The sequence below is a fragment of the Archocentrus centrarchus genome, chromosome 24 (assembly GCF_007364275.1).
Source record: "Archocentrus centrarchus isolate MPI-CPG fArcCen1 chromosome 24, fArcCen1, whole genome shotgun sequence".
Lineage (NCBI taxonomy): Eukaryota > Metazoa > Chordata > Actinopteri > Cichliformes > Cichlidae > Archocentrus > Archocentrus centrarchus.
In genome coordinates this window covers 26,450,387-26,474,419 of record NC_044369.1, presented here as the reverse complement: position 1 = coordinate 26,474,419, position 24,033 = coordinate 26,450,387, and the positions used below count along the sequence as shown (strand labels likewise).

Below are 24,033 nucleotides of genomic sequence, written 5' to 3'. Positions count from 1 at the left end.
AAATTAATCATTCGCTCAGCTGTATTCCTTGATGTTGAAATGTGTCATGCTTGTTTTAACAGCTTATTTTGAATTCAAGATTTAAAATTAAACCACAAAAAGGAGAAAAAGTTCCTTCTCTGTTTAACCAGCTGCTTTTACACAGCTGTGCTTTGCACTCACGTTGCTAGGCGACATGAGCTACGCAGAGGGAATTCATGCACTGAGAAACGTTCCACGGTGCAAAGTGCGATTAAAATGCTTTAAAAATTTTAATTCCTTATTCTCCCTGTAATTAATTAATCGAAATTAACGCATTAAAGTCCCACACACACACACACACACACACACACACACACACACATATATATATATATATATATATATATATATATATATATATATATATATATATATATATATATATATATATATATATATAAGTTGTTATAGTCTAATTTTAAACATAAAACTAACTTTTTTAGAGAAAGTTAGTTTTATGTTTAAAATTAGACTATAACAACTTATATATATATTTATATATATATAAGTTGTTATAGTCTAATTTTAAACATAAAACTAACTTTTTAGGAGAAAGTTTCTTAACTGTATTTGCTGCCCCTTAGTTGTAAAACAAAATCCACCAAGATTTCACCATGTTGCCATTTCATTCTGTGTTAAGCACTTGTTATGGCACATGGTCCCAAACAGACCCTCGTAAAAAAAAATGCTCATTTAATCATTAATCATTCATGGTAATTTTTATTCTGTTTATTTTGTGGGAGTAGCCCTGTGTTGCACAAACTAAGCAGAAATCAGGTCATTGATGTGCATTTGTCAGAGGTTCTTAATGCTGAAATTTCTCATGGTTGTATGATTTATACACATATTTTTTTCTTCACTGGCCTGATTATTGTTTTATGCACCTAATAAATGTGGTATGTTTTTATGTAGCTTTCAACATGCCTTAATTTTGGTTGCGTAATATTGGATGCAGCTACACTTGCTTTCTATTACTAATTATGTCCTGAATTTGGACTTTTATTTTTTTCCAGAATTATCATTAAAGACTTTTTTAAATCCCCACCTTTTGTCAAAGTTTCAGCTTCACATACTGTGTTAATCTGGCAGATTTATTCAAAGTATCCAAAAATGCAAACACCTATTTTAAAAAGGGCAAAAGTGAAATGACCCATAAGACCTCAGTCACACAAGCCTAAAGACCAATTCACAACCCCCTGGAAAGTTCCAGTTACTATGGAAAAATGTATATTCCCGTACCAATTTTCATAATCGATTGGGAAGCCCATTGCAAAGAAGATGGTGCACAAAAAACCTCCTTGTGTGTGCTTTGGTCACTAATCAAATAACTAGAAGTTATGGCACTGGCAGCAGTAGTGGCAACTTGGCAATAACTCACTACTATTGGCTGAATGTTGGTGAAACCAGAAAGAAGTGCAATGCAAACGAAGTACATTCAACTTCAAAGTAAAAGTTGACCTAACTGCTAGAAGGTGCAACTTTTACTTTGAAGGTAAACAGTTTCCTTTTCTGTGTTGCAATGCACTTTTCACAATTTTATTTAATTACATTTATGTCAAAAGTCATGCATGAGAAAATAAAAACATAATCTGAGCATATAATTTCATTTCAGAGGTGCATGTGTTCATTCTTCAAATAGAAATTCAACAAGCTGTGCATGTAGAACTCAGTTGCCTGGAATTTTGCTAAATCGCTAACTTGGCAACACTGATCCTGCTCACATCAGCTGACTTTTGACTATTTTGGGCAGAGCCAAAGGAATAGAGGTCTTAATGTGATTTTTCACTTTGATGGACAGTTCAGGTTACTGCATTAAACCAAGTTACACCATGGCAGCGACATAAAAGCTGTTTTAAACCTTTTTTTTTTTTAACCAATTGAAAAATAAAGTTTGCCTAATTAACTTTCAGAAGTTTCCTCTGTAGCAATGAAAATACTGTCACTGAATTACTTAAATTACTGAATAAATCTTTAAAACCGGAGGATTCAGAGACAAGTTATAAATTCTCTGCACTTCTGTCCTATTAATCTGTTGTACAGTATCACATATCATTCCAGAACATCTCTTCAACTGGTCGCAGCCAAACTTTATTTTTGTTCTATTTTTATAGATTTTTGTTTGTTTGCTTTTGTCAAATACTGGTGAATATGTCTGTGGGGAAATGAGTTTACTCAAGAGAAGAGCTTTTTCCATTTAAATGGAACAAATCTGGGAGATACCACCCTATTGCTGCTGAGATAAAGAGGCATTTTCATGGTAGTGCTGGTGCAAAGGCAAAGACTTGGGAGTGGGGCTATAAGCCTTTTCTGCCAACAGTCATCATGGGAAATGTCAACTTGCTGCCCAATAAAAGTGATGAGCTGGAGATATTGGTGAAGATCTGGAAAGTATACCATGAGTGCAGTCTCGTGTGTCTCGCTTTATTTGTGAACCAGAGAACCTGAGAACAGAACCTGCTCATGTCTGTCAAACAGATGTTTTTAGGAATTCACTAGCTTAGCACACCTATTACCTTTTGCATGACTTTTTCTCCAGTCCCTTGTGCACTTTTTTGCTCTGTGTGTCAGCTGTTTAGTTACTCCTCAGCCTCCTTTTGCAGTAATGATACTTACAATAAATGCAGCTTGTTTGTAACTTGAAGGCAAGGCTCAGTGAATTAGAGACCTGGCTGCGCACCCTGGAAAATCCGGTAGCTAGCCAGGCACCTGTGGTCGGAGCCAGTGGCGCAAAAAGGGGGTATGCACTATATGCAATGCATAGGGGCGCCGCACAAGAGGGGGGCGCCAAAATGATGTGGGAAAATATTTCTCTAGTTGCATTTTCTGTATTTAACAGCTGTGCATATGACATGATCAATAACAGAGGCGCTGCGCTGATTAGGCGCCCCTGCGCTCCTTCACCTCCCCTCCTCCTGTCCCATTTAAAGACAGTCGGTAAGTTATGTCATAGAAGTCTTGTATTTTATAAGTCCATGAATAAGTGATCTGCACACATGAACACAGTAAACGTTGAGAGGATGCGGATAATGCTTTTTTTTTTATATGTGTGTGTAGTGTTCTAGCTAGCGGTTGATCGCAAGGTGCCGCGCCAGGCTGAGACGCTTCGCTTTGCTGTCTCTGCATTTAGCAAACAGGAGCCGGACCCCCCCTTTCGGTATCAAGTGTCTCCGTCAGAATATTTTTATGCTTTAAACCCTGATTAGCGATTAAAAATGGACCCACAGTAGAAACGTAATTTTCTACTCATGCAGCTTATGCAGCCCCCAGTTTTTCAACAAAAACACTGCAGCAGGTGTTTAAGTGCAGTCTGTCGGAGCCGTTACTGAGACAGTGCGCTCAGACCAAAGCAGCAGCGCTTACTCCTGTAACCACCTTAAAACTTTTATTGGGAAACAGCTGGAGGTCCTTCTTCAACCACCTGATCAGCAACATGAAGAACAGAGAACTTTGTAGCTGCTCCACCCACCGCTGTTTGTTTCATGTAGAGTAGGTCTGTCAATCACAGGACGGGCCAAAATTGAAGACACATTCTGAGTCGCGGGTGGAACAGGATTAAAAATAATTATTTAACTCAGTAAAATATATTTGAATGGCCAGAACACAGCAGCTTTTTCCCTCAACACATTAAATAAAATATAAAATTATATTATTCTTCAAAAATCACATTAGGAAAAATGAATATTTTTCAAACTGATGAAAAGTTGCAAATTTTTCAGGTAAAAACTGTAATGTGAATTTCTGCGCTTCACAGTCGGAAAAACGCTGCATAAACTGCACAGTGTGTCCAGTTTATCATCAAATAGCGCAGCTGCAAACACAGCGGTGGAGACAAGTTATCACGCGGTCCAGTCCCCAAAGCTGAAGGGACGCATTATGATGCTTCATAAGAAAAGCCGACTCTCAGCCACCTTTCATCCTGGAGCCCTGTTGAGGCTTTTCCTTCACTTTCTATGAACTGACAGATTTCCTCAGGCAGCTCATCGCACCTGTGTAATAAGGCGCGTCACCAAATTCAGAAACTATTTACTCCAGAAAAGACTGAAACTGCCTCTTACAAAGTTCCCTGTCTGTGTTAGGATGTTTATGACGCGTTCTGTCTTCAGGACTTTGCTGCGCAGCGTTTCCTGCTGTGTGACGCAGTGATGCTCTGTCAGCTCACCTGTGCAGGTCTCCCTCTTCATCTTTTCCGTATCTGTCCCACCAATCCGCTCTTTCCCCTGCAGCGCAAGTGAGGAAAAGAGACAGATGGTTCACCTCCGATGTCAGCGTTGAGGTCTTTTGCTTCCCACCTCTTTGGAAAATCCCTGTTTTCCACTTTTCGTTTGGTCATTTTTTGGGGAGTTGTATTCAGAAAGCCATAGTCAAACATTAGTTTTCAGCACCAGTGGAGCTGTGAAAGGCCTTTAAGAAAAATGACATGCACCTCGAGAAATGTAACTACAGGTTCACAAAGACTGTGATTATGCTTTAGATGTGCTTTCTGGTTACATGTGTAGGCCCCTTCACTCAATTAACAAGCAGGAGCAGCTTTTAGCGGTTAGTATTAGCTTGCTAATTAGAATTACCACGCCCGCCCCTGGGGGGGGCGCCTAAAAATGTGTCCACATACACCTCAGAAAGTATATAGCTGCGCCCCTGGTCGGAGCAGACCAAGGTAACTTAGCCACCATTAGCTCTTCCCCAGCAGATCCCAAGCAGCAGGGAAAGCAGGTCAGCTGGGTGACTGTGAGGCAGAAGCATGGTCCTATACAGAAGCTCCTGATACACCACCTATCCGTTCACCCATTCTCTAACCGGCCTCCTCCCAAAACTCCATGCCCACTGAGACGGTGGCTGCTCCCAAACCATCACAAAACAAACTAAAACTCAGCAAAAAACTAATTAAACATAACAATTTATATATATATATATATATGCAGCCGCATATGTCGCCTATGCCTCTGGCCGGCTCTGCCTACAGCTGCTGTAGGCCGGCTCTGCCTACAGCTGCTGTTGCTGCAGCATTACTGTTACAGAGGACGTGGAGGCTACAGCAGCGAACATGTCTGTGATCTTTACACATTTTGTAGCATCTACAGTGACACTCCTCAATTTCTTCGCATGTAACTTCTCCGCACCCCCTTTCTGCCGCTTCGGTTTCTCCATGTTGCCTCTCCTTTAACACGCGCTCAACACTGAAACTACTAGCAGGAGTAGTTTCAGTGTTCTGCACCACGCAGAGAAAGGGTGGGGCCGCTTTCATCCTATATCCTGATTGGTTCTGTCCACTGTCTATATTGAAGATAGGCCAATGGGCCGCCCCCTCTAAATTGTGGGCCGGTCTCTTAGAAAAAAAAAAAAGGGAAGAAAAGCATCGGCCCTTGAGGACTGACTCAAATGCCCGGTATGCCCGATTGCCAGTCCAGCCCTGATTAACAGGACTCTGGAGAACTTGACTACATACTGAGGAGGTAATTCAGCCATTTGATTCAGGTGTGTTGGATCAGGGACACATCTAAAACCTGCAGGACACCGGCCCTCGAGGCCTGGAGTTTGACACCCCTGGTTTAAATGAATCAACACCCCCAAGTCACAAGCTGTCAGAATGCTCGAAGCACAGGTTGACGAGGAGGATTAGCAGCAATCTTCCACTCCAGCTTATTAATTAATCAAAGACCCAGACAACGTTGTAATTTATTTGAAACTCTGACTCTTAGCCTTGTCCACCCTAATTGGAAAACTCAAAAACTAAAAGAATTCTTTGTTGTTATCTTTTGTCTACCTGGCGCTTACTCAGAGTTTTAGTTGATTTCTCAGACTTTTTATGATTTGGTGCAAAGTTTAGATTTAAAAATTATAGTTTTAGTCTGGAAAAAGAGTTTGTTGCTCTAAAAAAAAGCCCTCCATAAAGCTAGGACATCTTACTACTCATCACTAATTGAAGAAAATGAACAACCCCAGGTTTATTTTCAGCACTGTAGCCAGGCTGACAAAGAGTCAGAGCTCTGTAGAGCTGAGTATTCCTGAATTTCTTCACAAAGAAAATTTAAAAAATTAGAGAAAAAATTAGTCATAAGCATCTCACAAACATATCTTTATATTCGGCTCCTTTCAGTACTGCTGGTATTTGTTTAGACTGACTTTTCTGAGTTAGCTCCAACACTTACTCCAAACTATCAACATGTCTATTCGACCCATTCCTACTAGACAGCTCAAAGAAGTCATACCATTAACTAATGCTTCGATCTTAAATATGATCAATTTATTTATATTACTGGGTGAAAAACTACAAGTCTTCAAGGTGGCAGTAATAAAAGCATTACTTAAAAAATTATCACTTTACCCAGTTGTCTTAACTGATTATAAGCCAATCTCCAACCTTCCTTTTATCTCGAAAGTTCTTGAAAGAGTAGTTGTAAAACAGTTCAGTGATCATCTGCATAGGAACGGTTTATTTGAAGAGTTCAGTCAATTTTCAAAATTCATCACAGTACAGAAACAGCATTAGTGAAGGTTAAAAATGATCTTATTGCCTCTGACAGTGGACTCATCTCTGTGTTTGTCCTGCTAGACCTCAGCGCAGCCTTTGATACTGCTTACTGGGGCTGCTTGATTGGGGGAAAAAAAATCCTAATCATGATTAATTTGGTCGTTATTTAACAGGGTTACTTATTGACTTTGTAAACACACTACATTTATTGCACTTAAAGAACAGTGAATGCCTTGAAATCTATTTTACTTCTACAATCTCTTGAAAATAAATGCATGAATTAAAAATAAATTGAAAATACAGAATACAAAAATAAAACATAAAAAATATAAATGATACATTCCATGTCATGACTAAGGCCATGCATTGAGATGAGTTGGGCTCACGTCATGGCCTGGGCTCTGGAACCAGTCTGGAGTTGCCCTCGGCAGGGGCGCAGCTATATACTTTCTGAGGTGTATGCAGACACATTTTTAGGCACCCCTGGTGCTGAAAACTAATGTTTGACTATGGCTTTCTGAATACAAGTGGGGCTGCAACTATCGATTATTTTATTAATCGAGTATTGTATCGATTATTCCATCAATTAATCAAGTAATTGGATAAGAAATAATTTCATCTGCACATTTTAACTTCCGTACTGCAGTTTTTCTCTATGTCACATGTGTCAGACTCAAGGTCTGCGGGCCACTTCCGGCCCACGATCTAATTTTATACGGCCAGCAAGATGATTTCATATAGCTATTATTAATAGCCGGCGGGTAAATGTGCTCCCACCACTTATACTACAAATCCCACAATGCACTGCAACAGCTGCCGGCAGGCCAAGAACTGTGCGCTAACCCGTTTTCCATATTGCCGATTGATCAGTGATCAGGGAATAAAACACTGGTCAGCACTTTTTACAGTGACATTAAGCTGCCTGACTCCCCAAAAATGACCAAAGGAAAAGTGGAAAACAGGGATTTTCCAATCAGGTGGGAGGCAAAGAATGAATGCTGATTGAGAGGATTGGTGGGACAGATACGGGAGAAGATGAAGAGGGAGACCTGCACAGGTGAGTTGACAGAGCATCACTGTCTCACACAGCAGGAAAGAGTGCGCAGCAAAGTCCTGAAGACAGAACGCGTCATTAGCACCGTAACACAGACAGGGAACTTCATAAGAGGCAAAGGTTTAAATCACAGCAGTTTCAGTCCTTTCTGGAGTAAATAGCTTCTGAATCTGGTGACGTGCCTTATTACAAGGTGCGATGAGGTGCCTGAGGAAATCTGTCAGTTCATAGAAAGTGAAGGAAACGGCACCAAACAATCACACAAATCAAACTACAATAGTGTGATTACCACCAGATTGTGGTTATAGTGATCGTTCTGGTGGCTACAGCTGATGTAGGGAAAAAATAACAGCTGACATTCTCTGCACAGCGAGTAAAACCACACAGACAATGGAGGCGTGGAAAAAAACTTGTCAGCGATGATCCACTCGTGTTAAATCATGCCTGAAATTTTCATTTGATCTTCGTCTTTCTTCTTACTTCTCCTCATTCATGCTTGCTGTCATTTCGATTTCTGTAGCCATGAAATCAAGTGCGCATGACCTTAGGGACCTCAAACATGCACATTGTGAACTGTCCGTGCTCTCTGGTAGATTGTAAATTGCAGTGAAATAATACAGGCGCAAGCAGCGATAAAAGCAGTGATCTAGTCGGTGTGGAGTCTGCAGGGCGGGCTCCTGTTTGCTAAATGCAGAGACAGCAGAGCTCCGAAAGCAAGCGGTGAAATCCTCAGCCCGGCGTGAGGGCGTCTCAGACCGGTGCGGCGCCTTGCGATCAACCGCTAGCTAGAACACTGCACACACACACACACACACCCACACCCAAACATACACACACACACACACAAAACGCACCATCTGCAGCCTCTCATTACTGTGTTCATGTGTGCAGATCACTTATTCATGGACTTATAAAATACAAGACTTCTATGACATAAATTACCGACTGTCTTTAAACAGAGACAGGAGGAAGGGAGGTGAAGGAGCGCAGGGGCGCCTAATCAGCGCCGCGCCTGTTATTGATCATGTCATATGCACAGCTGTTAAATACAGAAAATGCAACTACAGAAATATTTTCCCCATATTGTTTTGGCGCACCCCTCTTTTGCGGCGCCCCTATGCATTGCATTTAGTGCATACCCCCTTTTGCGCCACTGCTCTCTCTAAACCCCTGAGTCCTGTTATCTACAGTATGTTTATATTACCAAGGTCAGCACACATCACTGGGAGCAGACAGAGACAATTTCACAGAGTTCAGCACAGCTCTACTTCTTATTTTATTTTATTTATTTTTTGCTGTAAAGAATGTCAAAGCATATGAAAGCATTTAATAGCATAATTATTATAAGCACTCTCATTTTCCAAAATCACCCTCCTTTTCTATAAATTAAAACCAACCAAACATATGCCAAGCAACTAAAGCACAAAATCATGATTATTCTGCAAACGCAAAACTTAGAACATACTGTATCTGTTTCATCAATCAGTATTTATTTGCTAAATAATTGATCCTGTTATTACAGGTTCAGACCCTTTTCTTTTTGTCTTTTTCCTAGGAATTAGTCAGCTATTCTTACAGTAACTATAATAAAGACTAAAAGAGAAAACTTAGAATTTGTCCATCTGATTTCCCCAAAATATTTTCCCATCTTTGAAGATACTGGATTTATTTATTTATTTCTGAGTTCACTGCTAATTTTTGACAATGCTCTGGAGAATTGAACTGCTATGGTTAAATATTATTTAGACTGTGTATACAGAGCAAGTCACATCTATGTCATTTTATTCTGCTGTCAGTTTTGTTCTTTAAAAGTTCTTTAATAGCTCTTTAGTAAAGTTAATCAACATTCCTGATTTAGTATTATAATCAACCCAATCTAAATTTTGTTTAATTTTGGCCCGAAAAGCATACAGTGACTCAAAATCAGCTGTTATCCCTTAAGTTTGTTAAGAACCCCACCAGGAACTCTTAAGGCATAAGAGGACCCTTTTGGGCTGATTGTTTTATTGACATTACAACCTGGACTAGTGTTCAGGCACCATCCCATTCTTCTGGAAAGCTGAGGACACAGTCTGTGTCCCCCACCAGACATCAGTCCTTCCAGCCTTCTGTTTAGCAACCAGGGACTGTTAAAAGCAGCCTGTAGTGTTCCCACACCAGTAAGACAGGTCTTCCACTCCAAAACAGACATTCCTGGTAAAAAAAACAAACAAACACATTCTCCTTATAACGGCACACCAGGAAGCGGTTACTGGTGTCCATGAAAAACTAGTCCAGTTACTGTATATAAAGTGCAGATTTTTCCCTACTGTCTATTGTTTAAAAAATCTTGAACTGCAGGCCTTTGGGGTCACTATTTAAAATCGAATAGAAACTGTGGTCAGATCAAGTCTAACTATTCAACATGATTTTATTTATTAATTTTGTCGACTAAATATAACACCCTGACTCAAAAATTATCAACTTAAAATCTACACACTACAATTTGCCAAGACACTTATTTAACAGCAGAATTGTAAGTTTGAGAGATCTATTATTCAGTGTCTTCATATTACAGATCTCTTGATTAGTTTAACCAAGTCGAAATTTTTCTGCTAAAATTGAGCTTATTTTTATGCACCTAAAAATTTACTCGCAGAAGTTGTCTATAAACAATACATCATTCAAAATTTAGCTATATTTATGAGTGTAACATGTCTTCATTGTGTATGTTTTGTACAATTCACAGATATTCATCTAGTTACTTGCATTTGCATTTTTAAGTCAACAACTATGATCAGTCATCCTGGAATCCTACAATCTAAAATTGCTTTGTCCATTTGTTATACCTATGGAATGAAAAGGAAAACAATAAAGACATACCATACATATGCAAAAAAACTGTTACTCAAACTATCATTAAGGTCATTATCTCGAGGTCAAGCTATAAAATTTATGATAATGTATCCTAAAGCTCGAAATTTATTCCCTCCTTTCAGTTTTAATAACACTGATCGTTGTGGTAAAATTTCATCCAATACAGATACAGTTTTTTAAAGGGCAGGATGGACTGCCTTAGTGTATTTGTGTTCTCTCATAGATTATAGGGTTCATGCTAATGATTATCAGACTAACGCTAAGTATTTGTCTAAATACAGCATGGGAGACAGGTGTGTGGACTGGGATCCTGTATTAGTTAATACAGTGGGGGAGGACTGGGGTCATAACAAGAAATGGAATAGAATGGCTATGGCTATGGATCATAACCGACAGCCAGTGCTTTTGGTTGACATGATCACAATGTTTAATCGAGGCGCTCCTTCTCATTATGGACTCACTACTTGTAATCCAATTTACATCACAATAAGAGCTGACATAATAGGAGGGAGTTTTTGGACCTGTTCTTTACTATTTTCACTTAATTGATAAAATTATTAAGTTTTAGAGTAACTCCCTCCTTTCGGTTTCCAGAGGCATCCGGTGAGCCAGATTTAAGACTTTGCTGGCCAATTATGGCCCCCAAACCTTCTATTTGACATTTCTGTACTTATCCATTTATTTTCTCTCTTTTTGTTAATATTGATTAAAAGTGAAATAAATTTAAAACAATAGGCATTGCAAATGATATTTGTTTACATTATCTCATTATTTAGTTTTCTTTCAATAACAGCATTAGTGTTTGAGTTCTCATTAAGCATGTTATTGAATGTTATTGTAATGGAAAATTTGCCATTGGATCATTCTGAAATTCAATTCAATTAAATGTTTTCAGTTTCTTGTTTGGTCATGTAAATCTATCTCCATTTGTTTTGCTTACCAGTTATGCTGAACTGTTTTGTTATCTTGTACTTCTTGCACCCTCAATGTTTTGTCGCCACGCCTGTGTTCAAGGATCATGGGAAGAATCCGAGCATTTCACAGGCAGCCGGAGTGACTTTGGCTGTTTGGTTTCACAACAGCAATCATAGAGAGAAAATATATGGTTAAAATTACAGATATTATTGTTGTCCCAAATGTTAAAATAAAAGAAAAACGAATTGGACTTAATTCTGTCTTACATTATATACAAACAGTGTCGGGTCGTGGTGAGGCTCTCTCTCACTGCCCCTCTTACCAGGCGAAGGTGAGAGCCTAACCCTATCCCGTGCAAGGTAAACTGTTCCCTTGTTGTTGCAGACATTGGGGTCTTCTGAGCCGCTCTTTGTCTGGACTTTGTCTTAGTCTGGACTGCGTCTGCAGTGATGCTGATGCTGCACCGGTCTGTTGTGGTGAAGAGGGAGCTGAGTGTAAAAGCAAAGCTGTAGATTTACCTGTCAATCTATTTCCCTACCCTCACCTATTGTCCCGAGCTTTGGGTAGTGACCGAAAGAATAATATTGCAAATACAAGCGGCAGAAATGAGGTTACTATTATCCAATGATGACCTAAATAATGTACCACTCTATGTGCTGTTACCAGTGGTGATAAAGACTAATAGCACAGCAGCATCTAAACAAACCTGGGCACCTGGGTGGCTTAGTGGTAAAAGCCGGCGACCACATACACATGCCGCGTTGCGGTACAGGAGGCGCAGGTTTGCGTCCCGGCCCGTCGCCAATTTGCCTGCATGTCTTCCCCCTTATCTTTGCCCCATTTCCTGTCTCTCTCCACTGTCAATAAAAGCTGCTGTGGCCAAAAAATGAAAAAAAAAAATACCTGACTTTTAAACTGTCCATTAATTCATGTCTGCCTCTACATAGGATTTCAAATTAAACAGTCCACATAGAAGTAGAACCAGCCATATTCTAACTAATGCCAAACATAAATAATTAAATAAAAAGGGTGTTATGATCCCATATATTTTTATTTTTGTATTATTTGTTTGACAACACTGGCTTCACATGTTGATAATAATCACTTTTAATTTCAGGGCCTTATGAATATAAGCTGAAACAAAAAAAAGGATCATTTTTTTTTCTTTTGGCAAACTTCATGTGGAGCCTTTGAGCTCAAAGAGGGATCCTCAGAGTGCCACCAGTCCAAAACTGGTGATGTGTGATGGTGGAACTCTGATCCAGAAATGCTCTGTTATGGATGACTACACTGTTAAGCACTTATCTATTGCTGGTAAATTTGAATCAAGTGAGTAGCTGATGAGATATTCAAAGTCTTCATAATTTTGAGGAAGATTATTCTGAAATTTGTAAATGCTGTTTTTTGCAGAAGTTTTGTTGAGGCTGTTTTTGCAAATTCTTGAACCTCTGCACGTTCTTAGTTGCGAGAAATTCTGCCGTAAATGCAAATCATGTTACTGACCAGTTACCTACTATTTTTCTTAAAATTGTATATTTTTGCACTTTAAACCTTTGATATGTTTTCTATGTTCTATTGTGAAGGAACTATAGGTTTATGAGACTTGATATAGTTTTCGCATTTAGTCAAAAGTTTTCATATTCATGTAAATGGGTAAGTGTGTCCAAACCTTAGACTGGTACTGTACGGTGAGAGTCCCCTTCCTTCTTCTACTTTCCACTCTGAACACAGCCCTTTGTCTCAATTGCAGAGTGTCGCCAAAAGATGGCGCTTTTTTATTGCACCTTGCAATCAAACTCTTCAGCTCTGCATTTCTGCAGTCACTGCTACGCATATGTTCAGCATCCAACTTGAGACTCACAGAATGTGGAAAACTTGGGTTCTTCCATTAGAGCTACAAAGTTTTAAAATAAGAAATAAATGAAAGAAAAAAATAGACAAAAAATACTAGTTACTTTAAATGTAAAATTAAAAAATAATTAACCGCCATCTTGTGTCCTTGCTGTTATATCTGACATTTACTTTTCCATTTTTTTCCTCACTACTTAATATTCCACAGTTGTTAGTGATATTATAACAAAGTGGAAGCAATTAACAATGATAGCAATTCAGCTACATAGTGACTGGCAATGTAAAATGATGGTGCGGGGTCAGTGGATGCTGAGGCGCGTATTGCACAGAGGTCGCAAATTTTTTTGAAGAGTCAGTCGCTACAGATCTCCAAACTTCATGTGGCCTTCAGATTAGCTCCAGAACAGCATGTAGAGCGCTTCATGGAATGGGCTGACATGGCCAAGCAGCTGCATCCAAGGCTCTGAGCGGCTCCAAGACGTCACACCTCTTGGTCAGTTTTGGCAATGGCCTCTTATGTGTTCAAACTGTCTTCTGTCCATTGACCTTAAATGTGGAAATACAGAAAATGGTGTAATTACCAAATGCCTAAATATCTTTCCTATATATGTCTATGAGGGATTCAGGTTTTCTTTTTAAAATACTTGTCAAGTAAACTAACTTATAATACTGTCTGCGTGTGTGTAGAGAAAGAGAGTGAGCAAGTTTGACTTTACATGGATTACCTTGCTTTAGCTCTTCTTCCATTCTGGAACTATACAAAGTCATCCTCACAGATGGCAGATTTTTCTGACGTTTTGTTTCCATAAATGGGAAACTTAGGAGAAGGCCTTTAATATATTTCTCTATTTAATTAATGATGAAACATACGGAAGATTTTGATCACTTACTTGCTTACTTCTTATGTTCTTTGAACCCAGTATTTAATTTCCCAGCTGTCTCTCATGAGACTGGCTGATATTTGTTGAGCTGTTAGGAAAACATTTAAAATTACCTGCCACAACACATCACTCCCATTATGCTTGCAACCACAATGGACACAACAGACATCTGCACTCATTCCTGCCCATTTTAACCCCTGAAAATGATGCTATAAATGATGCATAGATAAAATATATATAAAAACTATAAAATAATATATTACATGTATATATAACTGATATGGTTTTGCCTCTTTCATACCTTTGTATGCTATAAGCCCCAGTGATGGATATACATACTAGTAAGATTGGCTTTTATGTATTATTGTTCTCTCCATTTAGACTCAAATCTGTTTGATGTTTGAGTACCTGCAGGGATGGGAAACAAATGTATTAAACCTAAAACAGGTGTCTGACCTCACGAATGTGCTCCTGGAAAACAATGAAAAAAAACCCAAAATCCTATAAACGCTCCTAAACATTGTGGAAAGCCATCCCAGAAGAGTTGAAGCTGTTATAGCTGTAAAGGGTGGGCCGACATCATATCAAACCCTAAAGATTAAAAATGGGGTGTCACTCAAGTTCATATGCATATGAAGGCATAGAATAATTTTGGTAATACTGTGTACATGCTCCAGGTTCAACACCTAAATTACATTACAAAAGCATAATACATACATTATGTCAAAACATGATTTAATGTCAGCTACTCGTAAATAAAATATCAAATTATATTCTGTTACAGAAACAGCTAAGGTCAGAGCAGAGACTGAACTGAGGTAAAACTTGAGCATTATAAAGTTATCCATACTGATCCTTAGGTCATGGTCCTGGGCTGCGTTGCCAGCATTTTGTGTTTTATTTCCTTTAGATTCTATTTTCTTCATAGTTTCCTGTCCTGTTATTAGTTATTGTTGTTTACCTATTGATTTCTGGTTTCCTTGTGTTTTGTGTGGCAAGTCTGCGTAGGTATCTGTGTTACTTCCTGTTTTATTTTGGTAGTGTCTGCTCCTTGTGAAGTTGTGTTCAATTTTGAGCGAGTTTCTGTCTCCCAGTATTTTCCCAGCAATAAAGCTAATTTTTTTTAGTCTTCAGGTCTGTCTTCCAGAGTCTGCATTTTGGGGTCCTACTCTGCCTGCCACAGACGTATATGACACCTTACTGTTTCTTTTAGCACCACTAACAAGAGCTTCTAAATAAAGCGTACCAACACCAACTGCTAAAACCTAAATTTATATGGCTCCGTATATTATATATTATTTATTATATGTGTATATACAGTACCAATCAAAAGTACTGTAGCCATTCATATGAATGGGTGAGTGTGTCCAAACCTTTGACTGGTACTCTATATATTATATTTTTCATTTTAAACTCTTGTAGTAAATGTAGAGTTCAGTGTGAAATAGAACTGAAACCAGCCAAATCTTTACCAGCCCTTTGTGAATACACAAACCTACCACCCTACCCTACCACATAACACAAAGTTGTCACAAACTTTGCATGTTAAACAGACCATGATGCATTCTCTGCATCGATAAGGCAATCATTGTGGGTTTCTACACAATCAGCCAGTGTATCTGTATTTCTGTCGAGAAAGCTGGCAGACAGGTGTGTGACCCCTATAAAGTGATCCAGGAAGGTGCTTTTCTCATATGTGATACCTGCTAAACACCTTTGTATGCTGAACAGCCCGTGAAGCATTCTCTGCCTCGGCAAGAACAATCACTAGGACAATCATCACGAGTACACAATCAGCCAGTGAATCTCCATTTCTGTCGAGAAAGCTGACAGACAGGTGTGACCATGTGACAATGTAGTCTGTAAGTAAAGGAGTGCTGTAAAATTATTATGCTCACCTGACAAAAGGCTTTCCAGAAGCCAGAAGGCAACAAGAGGTAATCAAATCTATTTTGAATCTATTTCAAAGCTTTTCTCTCACGATTTTACCTTCAGACCAACTGTAGAACAACAATATTTACTGATGTTCTTGTATATCTCTTTAAAATATCTCATTGTACATCCTCATAATGACAATAAAGGCATTCCATTCTATATGATTTAAACCTGTTTTGCATTGCTGGTGTTTATAGAACAAACACATAACCAGCTGTGCAGTTACTGAACATAAAAAGCAATAAATGAAACATAAATAATAAATTATTTTCTATTTTCTTGATAAATACCAGAGAATAGTGCTCAGTGAATAGATTTCATAGTCTATTTATTGAGCATTAATTCTTTCAATTACATTCAGTTTGGGACAACCAGTAATAAGAGATCTGTGACAGACACGGTGTCTAAATGTGCAAACCGTATGAGCTCATGAATTTCCTTTTAAGATAAATTATGAGAGAAAAAACCATATTAGTAAGGGTTAGCATTTTTAAAAAGAGCATTCTATAGCCAATAACTGCAAAACATTTGCTAGCTGCTTGATCCCCAACAGCTTAAAAACACAGCCACAACGAACTTTCACCTTCTGCTGTGCTGACAGAGTCAAAAGTGACTGTTTAACTTCTTTGCCACAGCTGTTGATCCAAAGGGTTTATTATCTATTACCATAACTACTGCTTTTTAACACTTATTCCAGACATCAATAATAATTAATAGCTCCCTGCATCACACAAGACAGTGTCTTTGTCTGAAATTCTTACATCAGAAATTTTGCCTTTTTTGTTTTACATGTTAATGAGATGGAGTTTTTTTCCCTTGAGATACATTTGTTATTACTGAAGATTAATGTACTTCCTGAAATCTGACACCAAAAAAATTCAACACCCGTTCATTACTGTTTAAGGATTAATTGATATACTATAACAATTAGGATTATTCATTTTAACCCTCGTAGTCATGATGATGATGACAGCAACTGTCTGTGTAGATTCTCAGTCATCCAGGTCATGGTAGCCTCAAGAGCTTGAAAAAGATGACCGGACTTCTTTCATTTGTTGATAAAATTTTACCTCTTATTTAAGAGGCTTCTTCAGTGCATGGAAATGCCATTCCTTTTTTTTTTTTTTTTTTTTTCAACTGGCCTCATGTGATGAGTTAGGGCTGGGCGATATGGAGCAAAAATAATATCTCAATATTTATTAGCTGAATGGCGATATATGATATTGTCATTGTCCTGGGTCTTTTTGACCCAGTGTGGTTTTGTTTATGCTTTGTTTTGTCTTCCATTTATCTTTTCTGGTTTTCTTTTGTTGTGAGGATTGGTTATGTTTTGATTTAGAGTTGCTTGTGTTCCCTGGTGTTCCCTCGTCTGACTTCCTGTTTTTATTTAGATAATTTTCTGGTCACTGTGTGTGATTGTCTGCTTTGCTTCCCCCTTTTCATTAGCCTTATTTGGTTCACCTGTGTTTCCAGCTGTTTCCACTCACCTCATCAGCCCACTGATGTATTTAAGTCCTGAGTTTTCCCTGCCTGTTGTTGTGTTCTTGTCATTGTCTCATCAGTTTTCACGTTTGTGCTTCCGTCTTGTTTCCTGCTGTGTACTTCCTGTTTTTTTTTGGAAGGGGGGGTTACCTTTGTTCCTGGAACTCTAGTCAAGTGTATTTTTGTTTGTTCAGTGTTGATGTCACTGGTCCCATCCAGTCCTGCCTTTTATTTGCACTCAAGCCAATAAAGCTGAGTTTAAATTTTACTTCTGTCTGGTGTATCCTGCATTGGGGTCCTCTTCCTGCCACAGTGTTACATGACAGATATATCTCAGTATTTTTTCTTCCCATAAGGTATAAACAAAAAGGCACTTCTGGGTCAAAGCTACATGTCCCAAATGTCACACAGACACTTTTATTAACATTCAGCTGTAGATGTACATGAGAAATTGCTCTAAAACAATCTATTGGCCTATTTAAATAATAATGCTCCTCAAATAAAAAGACTGACAGCTATGATTCTTTTATTACTGCTTCAGTCTCTGTGATCTTAACTGTTGAATTCAATTCAGTTCTATTTATATAGCTCAAAATCACAACAAACAGTTGTCAAGCCACTTTATATTGTAAGGTAAAGAACCTAAAATAATTACAGAGAAAACCTGACAATCAAATGGTCCCCTATGAGCAAGCACTTGGCGACAGTGGGAAGGGAAAACTTGCTTTTAACAGGAAGAACAACAAACAATTAATTAATATTATTTATTCATTTTAATAGGAAAACATAGGCAGGGACACATCCTGAAAAGGTTGCCAATGTGTTGACTAGCATAGAGAGACAGACATTCATACCTGTTGACAATTTAGAATCACCAGTTAACCCAACTAACTGCATGTCTCAGAACTGTGGGAAGAAGCCAGAGTACCCAGAGAGAACCCATGCAGACATGGGGAGAACATGCAAACTCATCAGAAAGGTCCTAGCCAAGGTGGAATCAAACCCAGGACCTTCTTACTGTAAGGCAGCAATGCTAACCACCATGCCATGCTGCTGCTTATGTTTTCAAGGGGAAGGCAAACTTAACAGTATACAGTGACATGAGGGGCTGTACCAAGGTCCAGTATAAGATAGATAGATCCATCCCTCCACCCATCCATTTTGCTTTTCTGCTTATCCTTTCAGAGCCCATCCCAGCTATCAGAGGGCAAGAGGCAGAGATCACCAGTCTGCTACAGGGCATAATAATAATAATAATTTAAAAAAAAATCTCTTAATTACAATTTGTTGTAGTGCTTGAAAATGCTGACACAACTTATTAAGTGTTACTAACTGAAAACCATCAACAACATATAATTCAAATGTAAACACAGTGTGGGGAAGAACATAAAGGGGGCTGAACACTTTCTAAAAGTGATAATAACCCACAAGTGTCCTTAAAACTACAGTTTATGTTGGGTGGCAGGGTGAAGGCATGGCTTGCACTGTTACTCTTTGTTTGAACCCCTGGCTGGGGCCTTTCTGGGTGTATTTGCATATTTCATATTATCCGTATGACACAAACAATTTTAAAGGAATATAATGCTTTTCTGCAAACTTTTTTATGTTTTCAAACAAATATTCACCCGCCAGTTACTGAATAGAGTTGTCAGGTATATGTGTTATCTCTTAAACTGTTAATGTCAGTTTTCAGTAATGTTATCATAATGTGGCATACAGATTTAATTAGAAGCTTTCCCGCTACCCTGTGGCTTATAACTGTCCTTCATTTATTGCCAGAGTGCAGCTGAAATATGACATTTGCAAATCAGTAACTGATTATGACACACTAAATTTGATCATTTATTCATGCTAATATGAAAAACACTGTTAAAGCTCCCCTTTGTAATCCCCTTATTTGTTTCTATGTATTCTTGAGGGTACTGTATGTCTGCTGATACAGTTAAATATGTCCATATATGACAGAAATATGCAGACTACATGTTCAAAGGAATAACTGTTAGGTTAACTGGTGTTTCTAAACTGCCCATCCATAGTACTGGAAATAGATGAAGGTATGATTAAACTACATGTATGACTTGTAGTCTAATTGCTTTGAGTTATCAGTAAAACCAGAAAAGTGTTAAATAAATACCATATAATTCCATGTTACCTTTTAAAAACTAAAACTTTGTGTACTTAAAAACCTGTCCCCATAAAATTGGACCTAAACAATTGTCAAGGTAGCATGGGAAGTAAAATTAAACACAAGGCACAAGGAACATGAGACTGTAATAATAAAACAAGAAGTGGCCAACTATGACGCACATGCAGACTTAAAACACGGAAACTTGATACAGAGGGAATCTTAACATATGACTAAACACACACCTACTTGAACACAGGCTCACAACACAGGGAAGAGACACAAGACAAGGATGGGACACTAAGGGAAAACACAGGGAGAACTAAACTCTTTAGCTATGGGAGAGGGAACCTAAACACCACACACAAGGAAACAACGGGAATGGAACTAAACACAGAAGGGCCAAGACACGGGAACAAAACAGACAGAGGAACCCAAACACAGGAAAGACCAGAACAAAGGGAAACCAGAATAACACACAACTAACTAATAACAGAACACCCAAACAATAACAAACTGAGGATCCAAACTGACAGGAAATCTAAGAAAACAACTACAAAATACAACAAAAGAGAGCCTCACAAAAAGAACTCCCAGGACCATGACACTGATGACTTTAAAAACAAGAATTGAGTGCACAAGTTGGATTTTGTTTACGTGTACACAGGAGTAAAACTATCCATACAGGCTCAAATTAATAGGTACACTCACTTCAATCTTTTAATAAGTGGTGCTGAAGGTTCAACAGTGTCTCTTAACTTGACATGGCCAAGGTGTATTAACTTCTTGTTAGTGATTATGTAGTTTCACTGGAAAAGTCCAAGGAACTCACTGAAGATCCAAGAAAGAGAATTGTAGATTTACACAAGTTGTGTAAGGTCTCTTAGAATTAAGTCTAAACAATTGCAGATTCCATCAGATCATCAGTTCAAACAATTTAATAAAAGTATAAATTATCTGAATATGTCACCACTTTGCCAGGGTCTAGAAGATGACCTGAACAGTCACCATCAGATGAGAGGAAATTAGTTAGGATGTTCAGGAACATCTCAGGAACCACCAAGGCTCAAGCCTGCCATGAACTGGAAACTGCTGGGATACCAGTGTAACTGTTCACAGTGAAGTGAGTTTTATATCGCTATGGAGGGTGTTGACAATGAAGCCCTTGCTCCAAAATCAACACCCAAACCTCAAATAACCAGCCAGACAGTGAAAACAGGGATTGCCATTTGGAATGGCTAAAGCAGGTTAACATTAATCTTCTGGAGTGGCCTTCCCAAAGCCCCAACATCAACCCCATTGAAAATTTGTGCATTAAGCTTAAAAGCTGGGTCCGCGTCACGAAACCAGCCATTTTAAATGAACTAGTTGCTTCATATTTATCATACAGACATAAGTGCAAGCCCAGAGCTCTCTAAATAACCAAACAAAGCCATCCAGCACAACTAAAGAATGTGATTCTAGATAAGCTACCAGAAGCTTATCTAGAATAAGTTAAATACTTTTAGTTTCACTTTGCACGCTGATTCTGATAAGGTAGTTTCTATTTACTGGTTTGAGAAGAAAAAGCATGAATCGCTTTTTTTTCTCCCATCTGGCCTTGTGATGGGGACAGAGAGGATTATTGTAACATTTTTGCTCAGTTTGGTGTTTCAGCTGTGGAGCTGTTAATGACTGAATTTGAACATGTTGGAAATTCCTAAGACAGTAAACATAAGAGGGTGGTATGAACCACATACCTTCAAACAGGATGAGGAACATATTTTCTAGAAGGCAGAAAGCTTTTTAACTTTTTGCTTCCTGGTAGCATTTTAATACCAGCAACATAACACCATTTACAATAAAGCATATAAATGTATTTTTCTGATTTATTTATGGGAACTGTTTTTGTTGCATTTTCTTTCTAGTCAGGATGGCATTGCGAAAGGCGCTGCGATACATAGTTATTCTCCTAGTCATATGGAACAGTTTGAAGTATGAAGGATGCAGAGAGTCTCTAAATATCTTCTTTGAGGTAAGAATGAAAATGAATGAATTCATGAGTGTTATTCTATATAGAAAAAAATCTAGTTAAAGAAATCTTTGTTTTTTGTTTTTTTCCAGAAACTAATGAGTGCAAAAGAATCCAGCATTCATTCCAGACAAAAAAGAGAAAGTGAGTAACATTTTAGTAGTATTAATTGATTGTAATCATATATTTGATGACTAATAATATAATTTTATTTATTTAAAAATAGCCTTTGCAAAATGCTTTGAAAAACAAGACAAAGGAGGATTTTCAGAACACCTGCTGGTGAAACATTTGTAGCTCATTACAGCAAACAGTATTGAGTATTGGGAAATGAATCGGCCCTCTCCTTCTCCAGGTTATCAGCGTTACATCTCTTTGTGTTTTTTTCACCTCTAGCTTCCTTAAATTCCACGGAGTATGAGCTCCAAGCTGTGATAAGCATCTCTGACCTGGAGCATTTCCAAATGATTCTGAACACTCTCAGGTTTCCTTTACTGATCAACGCCACTGCTGAAATTACAAGCATTAATATCACAACAGGTACAGCATCCCTTTAGTTTGATTCTCCATTGTCAGACTTATTGTATCTTCACTCTACCACTTAGTGTCTCATTAAACTGTGATATTGTGTGCTGCTGTTTGTTCTCAGTGTGTTCCTCAAACACAACTGCAAACATAACTGGATACCAGTGCACATGTGAGGAGGGCTTTGCTTGGTCATATAACAAATGCATTAGCTATGGGACCTGTGATGCCATTGTCGGTGCTACATGTGGATGCATTAATGGACTTCCAGCAGATGGGCAATACTGCCAGTTAAACACCAGCCAAACAGGTAGGCCTGTGTGTAGACACACATTATATCATCACTCTGTGACAGTGCATTTAACCAACCAATGTACTTAGCCTGTGATTTGATAGTGTAGGGCAGGGCTATTCAATTAGCGGCCCGGGGGCTACATCCGGCCCGCGAACCCCCTTTGACTGGCCCACCCCCTGACTGACCCAACGTAAGCTGCAAAAACGCATTTAAATCATATTTGCTGTGACAGTTTTAAAAATTCCCGCCCTTCCTCTTGTACTTGAACGCACCACTAGCAACGCGAGCCCAGAATACTCTCTCCAAGTGCGACAACCGCCAAAATATATCAGTGACAGGTCAAAAACGTAAAATTGACAATGAAAATCGCAGTTTTAACCCTGCTTGGACTGATAAATGTGTTTATTTACCCCAAAGACTGAACTCTAAGACTGAACTCATTAAGTCAGCATTACTTTGAATATGCAGAAGAAACTTTAATTTTACAGTTATTAAGTGTTCACTTGGTGCAATTTTTTTTGTTGAAATATTTTTTTTTTTTTTTTTTTTTTTTTAAGCCTGTCATGTCTGGTAGATCTTGCAAGCAGAACTGTGATCTGAATGCGTTGTTGTGCCAAACATATTTGCTATTTCAAGATGAGCTCTATAGGTTCTCAATAGGCTCTTCTTGTTGATGTTTTAACCCTTTATTTTATTTATCTGAGTTATTTTTTCACATACAATGTAACAGCCAGAGCTGACAGGCTGAAGAAAAGGAAAATAAAGAAAAGAAAAAGGGAGAGAGAAAGGGAGCAAAAAAAGGAGAGAAAAAAAAAAAAAAAAAAAAAAAAAGGGGGAAAGAGCACAAGTCTATTAATTCATCACTTTAACATAAAAAAAATACTATCAATACTTGCAAAAATAAATTTGTGTGTGAAAAACAAAACTAACAAAGCATGTTACGCACACCAACAATTTTGTTGAGTTGTGATTGAGTGGGTGTTTGTGTCTGTGTCATGTTTGTGTCTGTGTCATGGAACGTACTTACCAATGAGGGCAAAACGCTGCAGCTCCACCCATCAGAAGCTAGAGGCAGGCAGAGAAAGCCTCAGGAAACCCAGGCCACCAGCAGCCCATCAAGAGCCAGGAAGACCCGTGGCTACTCAGTCCAAAGACAACCGCACACCCACCCCAGCAGACGGGAGAGGGTGGTCTCAGACGAAGCCCCCCCAGTCGAGGAGCAAGGGCTCCAGGGAACCCAAGGCGATGAGAAGCCAGTCCCCCGCCAGTGGCCAGCCCCCTGCACTGGCCGGCGGCAGGGCCCCAGGGCCCACGGCACCCAAGGACCGCCCGACCCTCCACAGAGCCCCCCCCCACGCCGAAGAAGCCAACGCAGCCCCGCACCGCACCCCCAAGGGGAGCAGGCCAGCACCCACGCCAGAACATCCAGCCCCACCCAGGAACCCTGAGGCACCCCCATCCCAGGGGGGGTAGGGGGGAGGAGGCAACCAGCAAGGAGCGGCCAGGAGGCAAGGCACAAGGCCCAGACCCAGGTCCAGCCATACATACAAACACACCCACACACCCGTGTACACATTTATGCTCAGATACTCATACAAGCCCATACATACTTA

The 24,033-nt window shown here is 39.0% G+C and overlaps 1 protein-coding gene across 1 annotated transcript in view; it reads left to right on the top strand.

The window, feature by feature from the left end:
* The window catches only part of LOC115774655 (adhesion G protein-coupled receptor F4-like), a 78,991-nt gene that overhangs the window by 2,549 nt on the left and 52,409 nt on the right, over positions 1 to 24,033 (top strand). The window lies entirely within an intron of this gene.